The following is a 15,013-nucleotide window of genomic DNA, read 5'->3' as shown; positions in this document are numbered from 1 at the left end:
ATCCAGGCCGGGCCATTAAGCATGTGAAGGAATCTATCTTCACCTCAGAGGGAGGAGTGAGGAGGGGGGTTCCTAAGGTACTGGTGGTCCTCACCGATGGCCGTTCCCAAGACTACTGTCAACAAGGTCTCCAAGGAGATGCAGATGGAAGGTGAGTGGCATAGGGTGATCCCAAATAGTGCCCTATTATCTGTACTGTATAGTGCACTACTCTGGCCAAAAGTAGTGTGGGAATAGGGAATAGGGTGTTATTTTGGATAAAACCCATGTTTCTTCCTCTGAGGACAATACACTATTCCATTGTATTTTATTGTTGTAACAGAACTATTCATGGCTCTCAACCCAAAAACAAAACTTAGAGAGAAATATGTTTGTGGTAGGAGGGTCACTTAGCAAGGCAGATAGTGGTAAGATAGGCCAATCAAATAGTTTCCTTGGAATTGTTTTGCTTTATTGCTGAAGAAAAACAAAATATTGTTTTCAAATCTTAACAATGTATGTCCTTTGAAGGCTACATCATCTTTGCCATCGGCTTTGCTGATGCGGACTACGGAGAGTTGGTGAACATCGCCAGCAAACCCAGCGACAGACACGTCTTCTTTGTGGACGATTTGGACGCTGTCAAGAAAATTGAGGAGCAGCTGATCACTTTTGTGTGTGAGGCTGCCACTGCCAGTAAGTACTGCCAGAACTGAAGTAGCTGCCATTGGAAGAATGTTCCAGAACTGAAGTAGCTGCCATTGGAAGAATGTTCCAGAACTGATATAATCTACTGTAGAATAGAGACAGATGGTAGGTTTGGTCATGTGGTCTCCAGAACTGATATAATCTACTGTAGAATAGAGACAGATGGTAGGTTTGGTCATGTGGTTTCCAGAACTGATATAATCTACTGTAGAATAGAGACAGATGGTAGGTTTGGTCATGTGGTCTCCAGAACTGATATATTCTACTGTAGAATAGAGACAGATGGTAGGTTTGGTCATATGGTTTCCAGAACTGATATAATCTACTGTAGAATAGAGACAGATGGTAGGTTTGGTCATGTGGTCTCCAGAACTGATATAATCTACTGTAGAATAGGGACAGATGGTAGGTTTGGTCATGTGGTTTCCAGAACTGATATAATCTACTGTAGAATAGAGACAGATGGTAGGTTTGGTCATGTGGTTTCCAGAATTGATATAATCTACTGTAGAATAGAGACAGATGGTAGGTTTGGTCATGTGGTTTCCAGAACTGATATAATCTACTGTAGAATAGAGACAGATGGTAGGTTTGGTCATGTGGTCTCCAGAACTGATATAATCTACTGTAGAATAGAGACAGATGGTAGGTTTGGTCATGTGGTCTCCAGAACTGATATAATCTACTGTAGAATAGAGACAGATGGTAGGTTTGGTCATGTGGTCTCCAGAACTGATATAATCTACTGTAGAATAGAGACAGATGGTAGGTTTGGTCATGTGGTCTCCAGAACTGATATAATCTACTGTAGAATAGAGACAGGTGGTAGGTTTGGTCATGTGGTCTCCAGAACTGATATAATCTACTGTAGAATAGAGACAGATGGTAGGTTTGGTCATGTGGTCTCCAGAACTGATATAATCTACTGTAGAATAGAGACAGATGGTAGGTTTGGTCATGTGGTCTCCAGAACTGATATAATCTACTGTAGAATAGAGACAGATGGTAGGTTTGGTCATGTGGTCTCCAGAACTGATATAATCTACTGTAGAATAGAGACAGATGGTAGGTTTGGTCATGTGGTTTCCAGAACTGATATAATCTACTGTAGAATAGAGACAGATGGTAGGTTTGGTCATGTGGTCTCCAGAACTGATATAATCTACTGTAGAATAGAGACAGATGGTAGGTTTGGTCATGTGGTTTCCAGAACTGATATAATCTACTGTAGAATAGAGACAGGTGGTAGGTTTGGTCATGTGGTCTCCAGAACTGATATAATCTACTGTAGAATAGAGACAGGTGGTAGGTTTGGTCATGTGGTTTCCAGAACTGATATAATCTACTGTAGAATAGAGACAGGTGGTAGGTTTGGTCATGTGGTTTCCAGAACTGATATAATCTACTGTAGAATAGAGACAGGTGGTAGGTTTGGTCATGTGGTCTCCAGAACTGATATAATCTACTGTAGAATAGAGACAGATGGTAGGTTTGGTCATGTGGTTTCCAGAACTGATATAATCTACTGTAGAATAGAGACAGGTGGTAGGTTTGGTCATGTGGTCTCCAGAACTGATATAATCTACTGTAGAATAGAGACAGATGGTAGGTTTGGTCATGTGGTCTCCAGAACTGATATAATCTACTGTAGAATAGAGACAGATGGTAGGTTTGGTCATGTGGTCTCCAGAACTGATATAATCTACTGTAGAATAGAGACAGGTGGTAGGTTTGGTCATGTGGTCTCCAGAACTGATATAATCTACTGTAGAATAGAGACAGATGGTAGGTTTGGTCATGTGGTCTCCAGAACTGATATAATCTACTGTAGAATAGAGACAGGTGGTAGGTTTGGTCATGTGGTCTCCAGAACTGATATAATCTACTGTAGAATAGAGACAGATGGTAGGTTTGGTCATGTGGTTTCCAGAACTGATATAATCTACTGTAGAATAGAGACAGATGGTAGGTTTGGTCATGTGGTTTCCAGAACTGATATAATCTACTGTAGAATAGAGACAGATGGTAGGTTTGGTCATGTGGTCTCCAGAACTGATATAATCTACTGTAGAATAGAGACAGGTGGTAGGTTTGGTCATGTGGTCTCCAGAACTGATATAATCTACTGTAGAATAGAGACAGGTGGTAGGTTTGGTCATGTGGTCTCCAGAACTGATATAATCTACTGTAGAATAGAGACAGATGGTAGGTTTGGTCATGTGGTCTCCAGAACTGATATAATCTACTGTAGAATAGAGACAGGTGGTAGGTTTGGTCATGTGGTCTCCAGAACTGATATAATCTACTGTAGAATAGAGACAGGTGGTAGGTTTGGTCATGTGGTTTCCAGAACTGATATAATCTACTGTAGAATAGAGACAGATGGTAGGTTTGGTCATGTGGTCTCCAGAACTGATATAATCTACTGTAGAATAGAGACAGGTGGTAGGTTTGGTCATGTGGTCTCCAGAACTGATATAATCTACTGTAGAATAGAGACAGGTGGTAGGTTTGGTCATGTGGTCTCCAGAACTGATATAATCTACTGTAGAATAGAGACAGGTGGTAGGTTTGGTCATGTGGTCTCCAGAACTGATATAATCTACTGTAGAATAGAGACAGGTGGTAGGTTTGGTCATGTGGTCTCCAGAACTGATATAATCTACTGTAGAATAGAGACAGGTGGTAGGTTTGGTCATGTGGTCTCCAGAACTGATATAATCTACTGTAGAATAGAGACAGGTGGTAGGTTTGGTCATGTGGTCTCCAGAACTGATATAATCTACTGTAGAATAGAGACAGGTGGTAGGTTTGGTCATGTGGTCTCCAGAACTGATATAATCTACTGTAGAATAGAGACAGGTGGTAGGTTTGGTCATGTGGTTTCCAGAACTGATATAATCTACTGTAGAATAGAGACAGGTGGTAGGTTTGGTCATGTGGTCTCCAGAACTGATATAATCTACTGTAGAATAGAGACAGGTGGTAGGTTTGGTCATGTGGTCTCCAGAACTGATATAATCTACTGTAGAATAGAGACCGGTGGTAGGTTTGGTCATGTGGTCTCCAGAACTGATATAATCTACTGTAGAATAGAGACAGGTGGTAGGTTTGGTCATGTGGTCTCCAGAACTGATATAATCTACTGTAGAATAGAGACAGGTGGTAGGTTTGGTCATGTGGTCTCCAGAACTGATATAATCTACTGTAGAATAGAGACAGGTGGTAGGTTTGGTCATGTGGTCTCCAGAACTGATATAATCTACTGTAGAATAGAGACAGATGGTAGGTTTGGTCATGTGGTCTCCAGAACTGATATAATCTACTGTAGAATAGAGACAGATGGTAGGTTTGGTCATGTGGTCTCCAGAACTGATATAATCTACTGTAGAATAGAGACAGGTGGTAGGTTTGGTCATGTGGTTTAATGGATTAGTTATTATTACAAAGAGGAGGATTCATCATTTAAATCTTAATAAGAGGATCTTGATTCATGATGAAATGACAGTGATTCATATCCTGTTCATTATTTAACCAACCCTTTCATCCATCTTGTTTTTAGCTTGTCCATCGGTTCTGATGAGTGGCAACACCATGGCAGGTATGTAATACACATACAGCTGGTTACTGCTTTATAGTCAAAGAATGTGTATCCCTATTGAGATAAACCCCTCTCAATCTACAGTCAATGTGGATTGTCTGATCCCACTTAGTCATTCACGGGAGAGACTCCGTGTCCCTGGCTGTTGTCAGGAGCAACATGTCATCTGCCACGTGATTCTGGTTCAAATCCAGTCAGACGGAGTTACATAGAGTCAGAGTGTAGTGGAGGGTATACACCGTGTACCACCGTATTTTACACTGGGCATTGTGTGTACTCACTTCTTAATCCCTATGATGCACATCAAAGTAGTGTAGTGGAGGGTATACACCGTGTACCACCGTATCTAACACTGGGCATTGTGTGTACTCACTTCTTAATGCCTACGATGGGCATCAAAGTAGTGTAGTGGAGGGTATACACCGTGTACCACCGTATCTAACACTGGGCATTGTGTATACTCACTTCTTAATGCCTACGATGCACATCAAAGTAGTGTAGTTGAGGTATACGCCGTGTCAATAAGGCTAATGGAACACATCACAATGTTAAGCTTCAAATGCTTACATTTTTTTTTCTTCCCGTTTTAGGCTTTAAGCTGCTTTAAAGGGAGGCAAGACATGCCTCATAATATGAAGTAAAACTTCTAGTTTTAAACATTTAAGGAAAACAGGAAAAATATAGCGATGCTGATGACAGGCCTTAACCATCTTCTGATTGATGGTAAGGCTTTGCCAAAAACCTTCTCAATGAAATGTTACCTGCTACAAAGTAGCCTATGCCTGCCTGGCAGAATGATATCATGATTATCCAGTGGCTGTTTGTTTGGCAAACCCCATCTCATGTGCTGTGGAAACACAGTTAACCACTTAAATTAAAGGGTAACTACACTCAAAAATCTAAATTTCTTCGCTTTTTCTCAGACCTCAAAAGCGTTCTCCTAATGTGGTTAAGGCATTGTTATGGGATTAGAACATCCAATTCTGTTGTTTTTACATTAAGAAAGTGTGACTTTAAGAGCGAAAACCTGAAGGAGAAAAAAAAGATCTGAAACCTGTGAATTCCTGACTCAGTTGACAGCCTCATTAATCTGTTTCAATAGTAGACCTACTATTATCCTACTGCACAGAACAGCCTGGGTTGGCCTGCCTGTGAAAGACCAATATGGAATTCATCATTTTAGGTCATTCAGAGTGAATGTCACTGTTTCTCATAGGATTTTTGACAGAGTTCTCCTTTCCTTCGCCGGGTGGGGATAGGAAACACTATCCAGAGGGAGAGTGGTTGACAGAATGACATTATTATTACTATGTATATATCCAGCACCTAAACAGTATTTACTACCTTGGCCCATTTTGTTGCTTGAAGATAAAAATGTGTACCATTTTATTCTAGTATCTCTACGGTTCTCTATGGTTCTCTGTTGTTCTCTATGGTTCTCTATTGTTCTCTATGGTTCTCTGTTGTTCTCTGTTTTTTTTCTTCTCTATGGTTCACTATTGTTCTTTGTTATTCTATATGGTTCTCTATTGTTATTTGTTGTTCTCTGTGGTTCTTTGTTGTTCTCTATGGTCCTTTGTTGTTCTCTATGGTTCTTTGTTATTCTCTATGGTTCTCTATGGTTCTTTGTTGTTCTCTATGGTCCTTTGTTGTTCTCTATGGTTCTTTGTTATTCTCTATGGTTCTCTATGGTTCTTTGTTGTTCTCTATGGTTCTTTGTTGTTCTTTATGGTTCTGTATGGTTCTCTATGGTTCCCTGTTGTTCTGTATGGTTATCTATGGTCCTTTGTTGTTTTCTATGGTTCTCTATGGTTCTTTGTTGTTCTCTATGGTTCTTTGTTGTTCTCTATGGTTCTCTGTGGTTCTCTATAGTTCTCTATGGAGTGGTTATAGCATAGATGTGTGTTCTGCTCCTTCCCTCCTTAGGCTTCAGGATGATGGACATGTTTGGCCTGGTAGAGAAGGAGTACAGTAACGTAGAGGGAGTGTCCCTGGAACCAGGCTCCTTCAACAGCTTCCCCTGCTACAGACTGCACAAAGACGCCCTGGTCTCACAGCCCACCAAGTAGGTTCTACTAGGTTCTGTGTCTTGTCAGTGTGGTTGTCATGGCGATGAGAGGTAGAAGATCAGCTAGGGTCCACACTGAGCTCACTCTCTCCTCCAGTGTCCACTCTTGGCATATTATTTCTGGAATATACTCCAACAGCTTCCCCAAATGATAGGTCAGGTGGAAGTTTCCCTCTGATAGGTCAGGTGGAAGTTTCCCTCTGATAGGTCAGGTGGAAGTTTCCTTCTGATAGGTCAGGTGGAAGTTTCCCTCTGATAGGTCAGGTGGGTCTGATAGGTCAGGTGGAGGTCAGGTGGAAGATTCCCTCTGATAGGTCATAGTTTCCTCTGATAGGTCAGGTGGAAGTTTCCCTCTGATAGGTCAGGTGGAGTTTCCTCTGATAGGTCAGGTGGAAGTTTTCTGATAGGTCAGGTGGAAGTTTCCCTCTGATAGATCAGGTGGGTCAGGTCAGGTGGAAGTTTCCCTCTGATAGGTCAGGTGGAAGATTCCCTCTGATAGGTCAGGTGGAAGTTTCCCTCTGATAGGTCAGGTGGAAGTTTCCCTCTGATAGGTCAGGTGGAAGTTTCTCTCTGATAGGTCAGGTGGAAGTTTCCCTCTGATAGGTCAGGTGGAAGTTTTGCCATACAGAATGGGTTATACCCATCCAATGCTTTCAGATACACAGACGTGTCTATGCCTGGAGGAAGAGCTTGTTCCTGAACTGTCCTTGTCCTCCTCCTAGAGGGGCCTTCCTCATCCTCTATGGGAAACGTGTACTTCATCAGGGGAGGGTCAACCCCAGTAGCTAGTAGGAGACTTGTACTTCAAAACGTCAAGAGAGGGTCAACCCCAGTAGCTAGTAGGAGACTTGTACTTCAAAACGTCAAGAGAGGGTCAACCCCAGTAGCTAGTAGGAGACTTGTACTTCAAAATGTCAAGAGAGGGTCAAACCCAGTTGTTAGCCGAAGACAAACACCAGAGCTCTTTGAAATAGCAGCCAGTTATTTTCAAGGTCCCTCAAACAATACAAAGTTATTGCCAATGAAAATCACTTAGGGGAGTCTAATCACATGTGAAGTGTGTGTGTGTGTGTGTGTGTGTGTGTGTGTGTGTGTGTGTGTGTGTGTGTGTGTGTGTGTGTGTTGACAGATGTAGCTCTACTCCTACTGAGGATAATATTTAGTTTAGACTTCTACTTTGTTCATAATGTTCAGAGGGGATTGTGTTATTGCAGTGGAGGGACTCAGCACCTCTACATGATGTCTTCAGGGTGACCTGCAAACACCACGGCCCATATCCAAACATATCCAAACATCACTCAATCACATACTAGATCATGTATATAGTAAATCATGTAATCAGAAGGGCCATTATGGCATTTGTTGTGTGAAGGTAAGATAAGCCAGTCAAATGAACTTCCCATTACTCTGCATCAGGTATCAGGACTTCCCATTACTCTGCATCAGGTATCAGGACTTCCCATTACCCTGTATCAGGTATCAGGACTTCCCATTACTCTGCATCAGGTATCAGGACTTCCCATTACTCTGCATCAGGTATCAGGACTTCCCATTACTCTGCATCAGGTATCAGGACTTCCCATTACTCTGCATCAGGTATCAGAACTTCCCAGGTATCAGGACTTCCCATTACTCTGCATCAGGTATCAGGTATCAGGACTTCCCATTACTCTGCATCAGGTATCAGGTATCAGGACTTCCCATTACTCTGTATCAGGTATCAGGTATCAGGACTTCCCATTACTCTGCATCAGGTATCAGATATCAGGACTTCCCATTACTCTGCATCAGGTATCAGGACTTCCCATTACTCTGCATCAGGTATCAGGACTTCCCATTACTCTGCATCAGGTATCAGGACTTCCCATTACCCTGCATCAGGTATCAGGACTTCCCATTACTCTGTATCAGGTATCAGGTATCAGGACTTCCCATTACCCTGTATCAGATATCAGGTATCGGGACTTCCCATTACTCTGCATCAGGTATCAGGACTTCCCATTACCCTGCATCAGGTATCAGGACTTCCCATTACCCTGCATCAGGTATCAGGACTTCCCATTATTCTGCATCAGGTATCAGGACTTCCCATTACCCTGCATCAGGTATCAGGTATCAGGACTTCCCATTACTCTGTATCAGGTATCAGGACTTCCCATTACTCTGCATCAGGTATCAGGTATCAGGACTTCCCATTACTCTGCATCAGGTATCAGGTATCAGGACTTCCCATTACTCTGTATCAGGTATCAGGTATCAGGACTTCCCATTACTCTGCATCAGGTATCAGATATCAGGACTTCCCATTACTCTGCATCAGGTATCAGGACTTCCCATTACTCTGCATCAGGTATCAGGACTTCCCATTACTCTGCATCAGGTATCAGGACTTCCCATTACCCTGCATCAGGTATCAGGACTTCCCATTACTCTGTATCAGGTATCAGGTATCAGGACTTCCCATTACCCTGTATCAGATATCAGGTATCGGGACTTCCCATTACTCTGCATCAGGTATCAGGACTTCCCATTACCCTGCATCAGGTATCAGGACTTCCCATTACCCTGCATCAGGTATCAGGTATCAGGACTTCCCATTATTCTGCATCAGGTATCAGGACTTCCCATTACCCTGCATCAGGTATCAGGTATCAGGACTTCCCATTACTCTGTATCAGGTATCAGGTATCAGGACTTCCCATTACTCTGTATCAGGTATCAGGTATCAGGACTTCCCATTACTCTGCATCAGGTATCAGATATCAGGACTTCCCATTACTCTGCATCAGGTATCAGGACTTCCCATTACTCTGCATCAGGTATCAGGACTTCCCATTACCCTGCATCAGGTATCAGGACTTCCCATTACTCTGTATCAGGTATCAGGACTTCCCATTACCCTGTATCAGATATCAGGTATCGGGACTTCCCATTACTCTGCATCAGGTATCAGGACTTCCCATTACCCTGCATCAGGTATCAGGACTTCCCATTACCCTGCATCAGGTGTCAGGTATCAGGACTTCCCATTATTCTGCATCAGGTATCAGGACTTCCCATTACCCTGCATCAGGTATCAGGACTTCCCATTACCCTGCATCAGGTATCAGGTATCAGGACTTCCCATTACTCTGCATCAGGTATCAGGACTTCCCATTACCCTGCATCAGGTATCAGGTATCAGGATTTCCCATTATTCTGCATCAGATATCAGGACTTCCCATTACTCTGCATCAGATATCAGGACTTCCCATTACTCTGCATCAGGTATCAGGTATCAGGACTTCCCATTACTCTGCATCAGGTATCAGGACTTCCCATTACCCTGTATCAGGTATCAGGACTTCCCATTACCCTGTATCAGGTATCAGGACTTCCCATTACTCTGCATCAGGTATCAGGACTTCCCATTACCCTGTATCAGGTATCAGGACTTCCCATTACTCTGCATCAGGTATCAGGACTTCCCATTACCCTGTATCAGGTATCAGGACTTCCCATTACTCTGCATCAGGTATCAGGTTCCACTACCCTGTATCAGGTTCAGGACTTCCCATTACTCTGGGTATCAGGACTTCCCATTACCCTGTATCAGGTTCAGGACTTCCTGATTGGAGAGGGTTAAGGTTAGGGTTACACTGGAAAGGGTTACTAGAGAGGGTTAGGATTATACTGGAAAGGTTTAGGGTTAGACTGGAGAGGGTTAGATTATACTGGAAAGGTTTAGGGTTAGACTGGAGAGGGTTAGGATTACACTGGGAAGGGTTAGGATTACACTGGAAAGGGTTGATTAGACTGGGAAAGGTTAGGATTACACTGGGAAGGTTTAGGGTTAGACTGGAGAGGGTTAGGATTACACTGGAAAGGTTGAGGGTTAGACTGGAGAGGGTTAGGGTTAGACTATAGAGAATTAGGGTTAGACTGGAGAGGGTTAGGGTTAGACTGGAGAAGGTTAGGCTTAGACTATAGAGAATTAGGGTTAGACTGGAAAGGGTTAGGGTTAGACTGGAGAAGGTTAGGCTTAGGGTTACACTGAAACGACTGTTTGAATGACAGTTTCCCATTACAGTGTAGGCATAGGATTTGCCAACCGCCATCTTGAACCATTCACATTATCTGGCTGCCAGTTAAGTAACTCTGTCTGTCTGTCTGTCTGTCTGTCTGTCTGTCCCTCTGTCCCTCTGTCCCTCTGTCTGTCTGTCCCTCTGTCTGTCTGTCCCTCTGTCTGTCCCTCTGTCTGTCTGTCCCTCTGTCTGTCCCTCTGTCTGTCTGTCCCTCTGTCTGTCTGTCCCTCTGTCTGTCTGTCCCTCTGTCTGTCTGTCCCTCTGTCCGTCTGTCTGTCTCTGTCTGTGTCTGTCCGTCTGTCCGTCCGTATGTCCGTCTGTCTGTCTGTCTGTCTGTCTGTCTGTCTGTCTGTCTGTCTGTCTGTGTCTGTCTGTCTGTCTGTCTGTCTGTCTGTCTGTCTGTCTGTCCGTCTGTCCGTCTGTCCGTCTGTCCGTCTGTCTGTCTGTCCGTCTGTGTCTCAGGTACCTCCACCCAGAAGGTTTGCCCTCTGACTACACCATCACCATCCTGTTCCGCCTGCTACCAGACACCCCCCAAGAGCCCTTTGCATTGTGGGAGATCCTCAACAAAGACAATGAACCCCTGGTGGGGGTCATCCTGGACAGTACGTACAGTCTGTTCCTCATCACTTCCTGAACCCTGGCCCTGTGGTTTGAGTGAGAGTTAAGGTTAACCTGCATATCACATACTCTGCAATTGAGGTCTGTGGTTTACAAAAGTGTGTGGGCTGCAGGACTAGTTTCCAGCTATTGTGTGAGAGAGAGATAGACTGAACACACAGAACAGAAGACCAAGGCAGAGGACTCTGGGATGTGGGCTTGTGGGTTTGTGTAGAATGTACTGTCCCTAATTCTCTGTCTGTCTGCCCGTCTCTGTTTCTGTCTCTGTCAGATGGTGGGAAGACTCTGACGTTCTTCAACTACGACTACAAGGGAGACTTCCAGACAGTCACTTTTGACGAGCCTGACATCAAGAAGATGTTCTATGGCAGTTTCCACAAGGTCAGCAGCCTAGTTCTTCCCCTAGATAATCCATGGCCTCTGGTCTAAAGTAGTGCACTATATAGGGAATAGGGTGCCATTTGGGATGTACCCTAAAACTTCAGGCCCTCCATCTGTCTAATAAAGATGTTGCATGCCGACTTCTCAAATAGAGAATTTAGTAGAAGTCATGTCAGAGAATGATCCCAGAGAATGAATGGAGGAACAACCCAACCCCCTCCTCCATCACAGTAGTCAAAGAGAGAGCGCGCACACACACATACACACACACACACACACACACACAGACGCACACACACACACACACACACACACACACACACACACCCTCTTTGTTGCAGCAGTCAAAGAGAGTGTGAGGAGCCGTCCATCAGACTCTCTTCTCACAGGCATTATGTGCCTGGTTGTTCTGAGTCTCAATGTAACCCTGACCCTGATCCTGATCCTGATCCTGATCCTGCAGTGTATATCTGGTTATAGTGTTAATGTATTTTATTTTAATTTAGTATTTTATGTAACCTTTATTTAAACAGGGAGTCACATTGAGATTAAACAATACATTTGACAAGAGAGCCCTGTAGACATTACAATAAAAACAGAATAATAAATCATTCACGTGTATAAAACAACAGAATTCAGCACACAATAACAAAATAAACCTATTTAATAAAAGCAATCACATTCAAGGTCCTCAGTTAATAATGGAAACTGTCTGAGTGGCACCAGCACATCTAACTGGGGCGGCAGGGTAGCCTAGTGGTTAGAGTGTTGGATTAGTAACCGAAAGGTTGCAAGTTCAAATCCCCGAGCTGACAAGGTACAAACAAATCTGTCGTTCCCACTGTTCCTAGGCTGTCATTTAAATAAGAATGTGTTCTTAACTGACTTGCCTAGTTAAATAAAGGTTAAATAAAGGTAAAATAATAAAAAATAAAAAACTGCGTTGAACTCTGCAGATTGTTCCAAATGAGTGGCAAAAAAACAAAATGCAGATTTTCCCAAATCTATGGAGACTGAAGGGATTTCTAGTGTTATCTGTTCCTGACAACAGGTTTGGTAACTGAGGATTCTTAACTTAATGAAGGGAGTTTCTGTCAGACTGCTTTGTAAATAAATCAAAGAGAATGCAGCGCTCTTCTTACAGACAGAGATCAACTGCACATTTTATACAGACTACAATGACGAGTCCTAAAATGGTCCCCTGTGATAAAACGTATTGCTGAATGGTAGACGGGCGCCCACGGGTTTTAAAACAGAGGTTGTGCCTCATGCATGTAAACAACATCTCCGGAATCCAATACAGGGAGAATTTTTTTCTCCTATTTTGTTATAAAAAAAACAATCTTGGATCTTAGCTTCTTAGTCAGATTTTGTAAATGCGTTACGGAGTAGAACTTGTCATCAATCCAGACACCCAGGTACTTTATATTGAGAAACAAGCTCAATTTGGGCTCCATTTATAGAGCACATATGCAGGTCCTCAGGGTCAACATTTGGTGACCTAGAGAACAGCAGGGGCTTGGTCTTACTTGAATTTAACTCATTTAAGATCTGTAAGGGATTTCTGAATTGAATCAAAGTCATGTTGAAGTTCACGAATGGCCTTCTGCACTGAGGTGGCACAGGAATACAAAACTGTGTCATCTGCATAGAGATGAATGTTACAAGTATCAACAGTGTTTCCTATGTCATTAATATAGGTGAACAATAATGGACCTAAAATAGAACCCTGAAGAACAACTTTTTGAATATCACGAAATTCAGATTTAACCCCATCTGTTAAGACGGCCTGAGTTCTGTTGCTAAGATAATTCAGATTTAACCCCATCTGTTAAGATGGCCTGAGTTCTGTTGCTAAGATAATTCAGATTTAACCCCATCTGTTAAGATGGCCTGAGTTCTGCTGCTAAAATAATTCAGATTTAACCCCATCTGTTAAGATGGCCTGAGTTCTGTTGCTAAGATAATTCAGATTTAACCCCATCTGTTAAGATGGCCTGAGTTCTGTTGCTAAGATCATTCAGATTTAACCCCATCTGTTAAGATGGCCTGAGTTCTGTTGCTAAGATCATTCAGATTTAACCCCATCTGTTAAGAACCTGAGTTCTGTTGCTAAGATCTGTTAAGACGGCCTGAGTTCTGTTGCTAAGATCATTCAGATTTAACCCCATCTGTTAAGATGGCCTGAGTTCTGTTGCTAAGATAATTCAGATTTAACCCCATCTGTTAAAACTGCCTGAGTTCTGCTGCTAAAATAATTCAGATTTAACCCCATCTGTTAAGACGGCCTGAGTTCTGCTGCTAAAATAATTCAGATTTAACCCCATCTGTTAAGACGGCCTGAGTTCTGTTGCTAAGATCATTCAGATTTAACCCCATCTGTTAAGATGGCCTGAGTTCTGTTGCTAAGATAATTCAGATTTAACCCCATCTGTTAAAACGGCCTGAGTTCTGCTGCTAAAATAATTCAGATTTAACCCCATCTGTTAAGACGGCCTGAGTTCTGCTGCTAAAATAATTCAGATTTAACCCCATCTGTTAAGACGGCCTGAGTTCTGTTGCTAAGCTAATTCAGATTTAATCCCATCTGTTAAAATGCCCTGAGTTCTGCTGCTAAAATAATTCAGATTTAACCTCATCTGTTAAAATGGCCTGAGTTCTGCTACTAAGATCATTCAGATTTAACCCCATCTGTTAAGAGTTCTGTTGCTAAGATCATATAAACCATTAACAGACTGTATATATCCCAGGCCTATAAACCATTAACAGACTGTATATATCCCAGACCTATAAACCATTAACAGGCTGTATATATCCCAGGCCTATAAACCATTAACAGGCTGTATATATCCCAGACCTATAAACCATTAACAGGCTGTATATATCCCAGACCTATAAACCATTAACAGGCTGTATATATCCCAGACCTATAAACCATTAACAGGCTGTATATATCCCAGACCTATAAACCATTAACAGGCTGTATATATCCCAGACCTATAAACCATTAACAGGCTGTATATATCCCAGACCTATAAACCATTAAACTGTATATATCCCAGACCTATAAACCAGGCTGTATATATCCCAGACCTATAAACCATTAACAGGCTGTATATATCCCAGACCTATAAACCATTAACAGGCTGTATATATCCCAGACCTATAAACCATTAACAGGCTGTATATATCCCAATGCTCAACAGTGTCGAACACCTTTGACAGGTCAATGAAGTACATACAGTTGAAGTCGGAAGTTTACATACACCATAGCCAAATACATTTAAACTCAGTTTTCCGCAATTCCTGACATTTAATCCTAGTAAAAATTCCCTGTTTTAGGTCAGTTAGGATCACCGCATTATTTTAAGAATGTGAAATGTCAGAATAATAGTAGAGAGAATGATTTACTTCTGCTTTTATTTCTTTCATCACATTCCTAGTGGGTCAGATGTTTACATACACTCAATTAGTATTTGGAAGCATTGCCTTTAAATTGTTTAACTTGGGTCAAACGTTTCAGGTAGCCTTCTACAAGCTTCTACAATTGTTTTTCTGAGGTCTTGGCTGATTTCTTTTGATTTTCCCACA

At 42.4% G+C, this 15,013-nt stretch overlaps 1 pseudogene; it reads left to right on the top strand.

Moving 5' to 3' along the window:
• Nucleotides 1–15,013, top strand: part of LOC135574986 (collagen alpha-1(XIV) chain-like) — a 49,433-nt pseudogene that overhangs the window by 12,142 nt on the left and 22,278 nt on the right.

Source organism: Oncorhynchus nerka, linkage group LG14, assembly GCF_034236695.1.
Source record: "Oncorhynchus nerka isolate Pitt River linkage group LG14, Oner_Uvic_2.0, whole genome shotgun sequence".
In the NCBI taxonomy this organism is placed as follows: domain Eukaryota; kingdom Metazoa; phylum Chordata; class Actinopteri; order Salmoniformes; family Salmonidae; genus Oncorhynchus; species Oncorhynchus nerka.
Note: the sequence above shows the minus strand (reverse complement) of the source record. Positions and strands in the feature narration are given on the sequence as shown.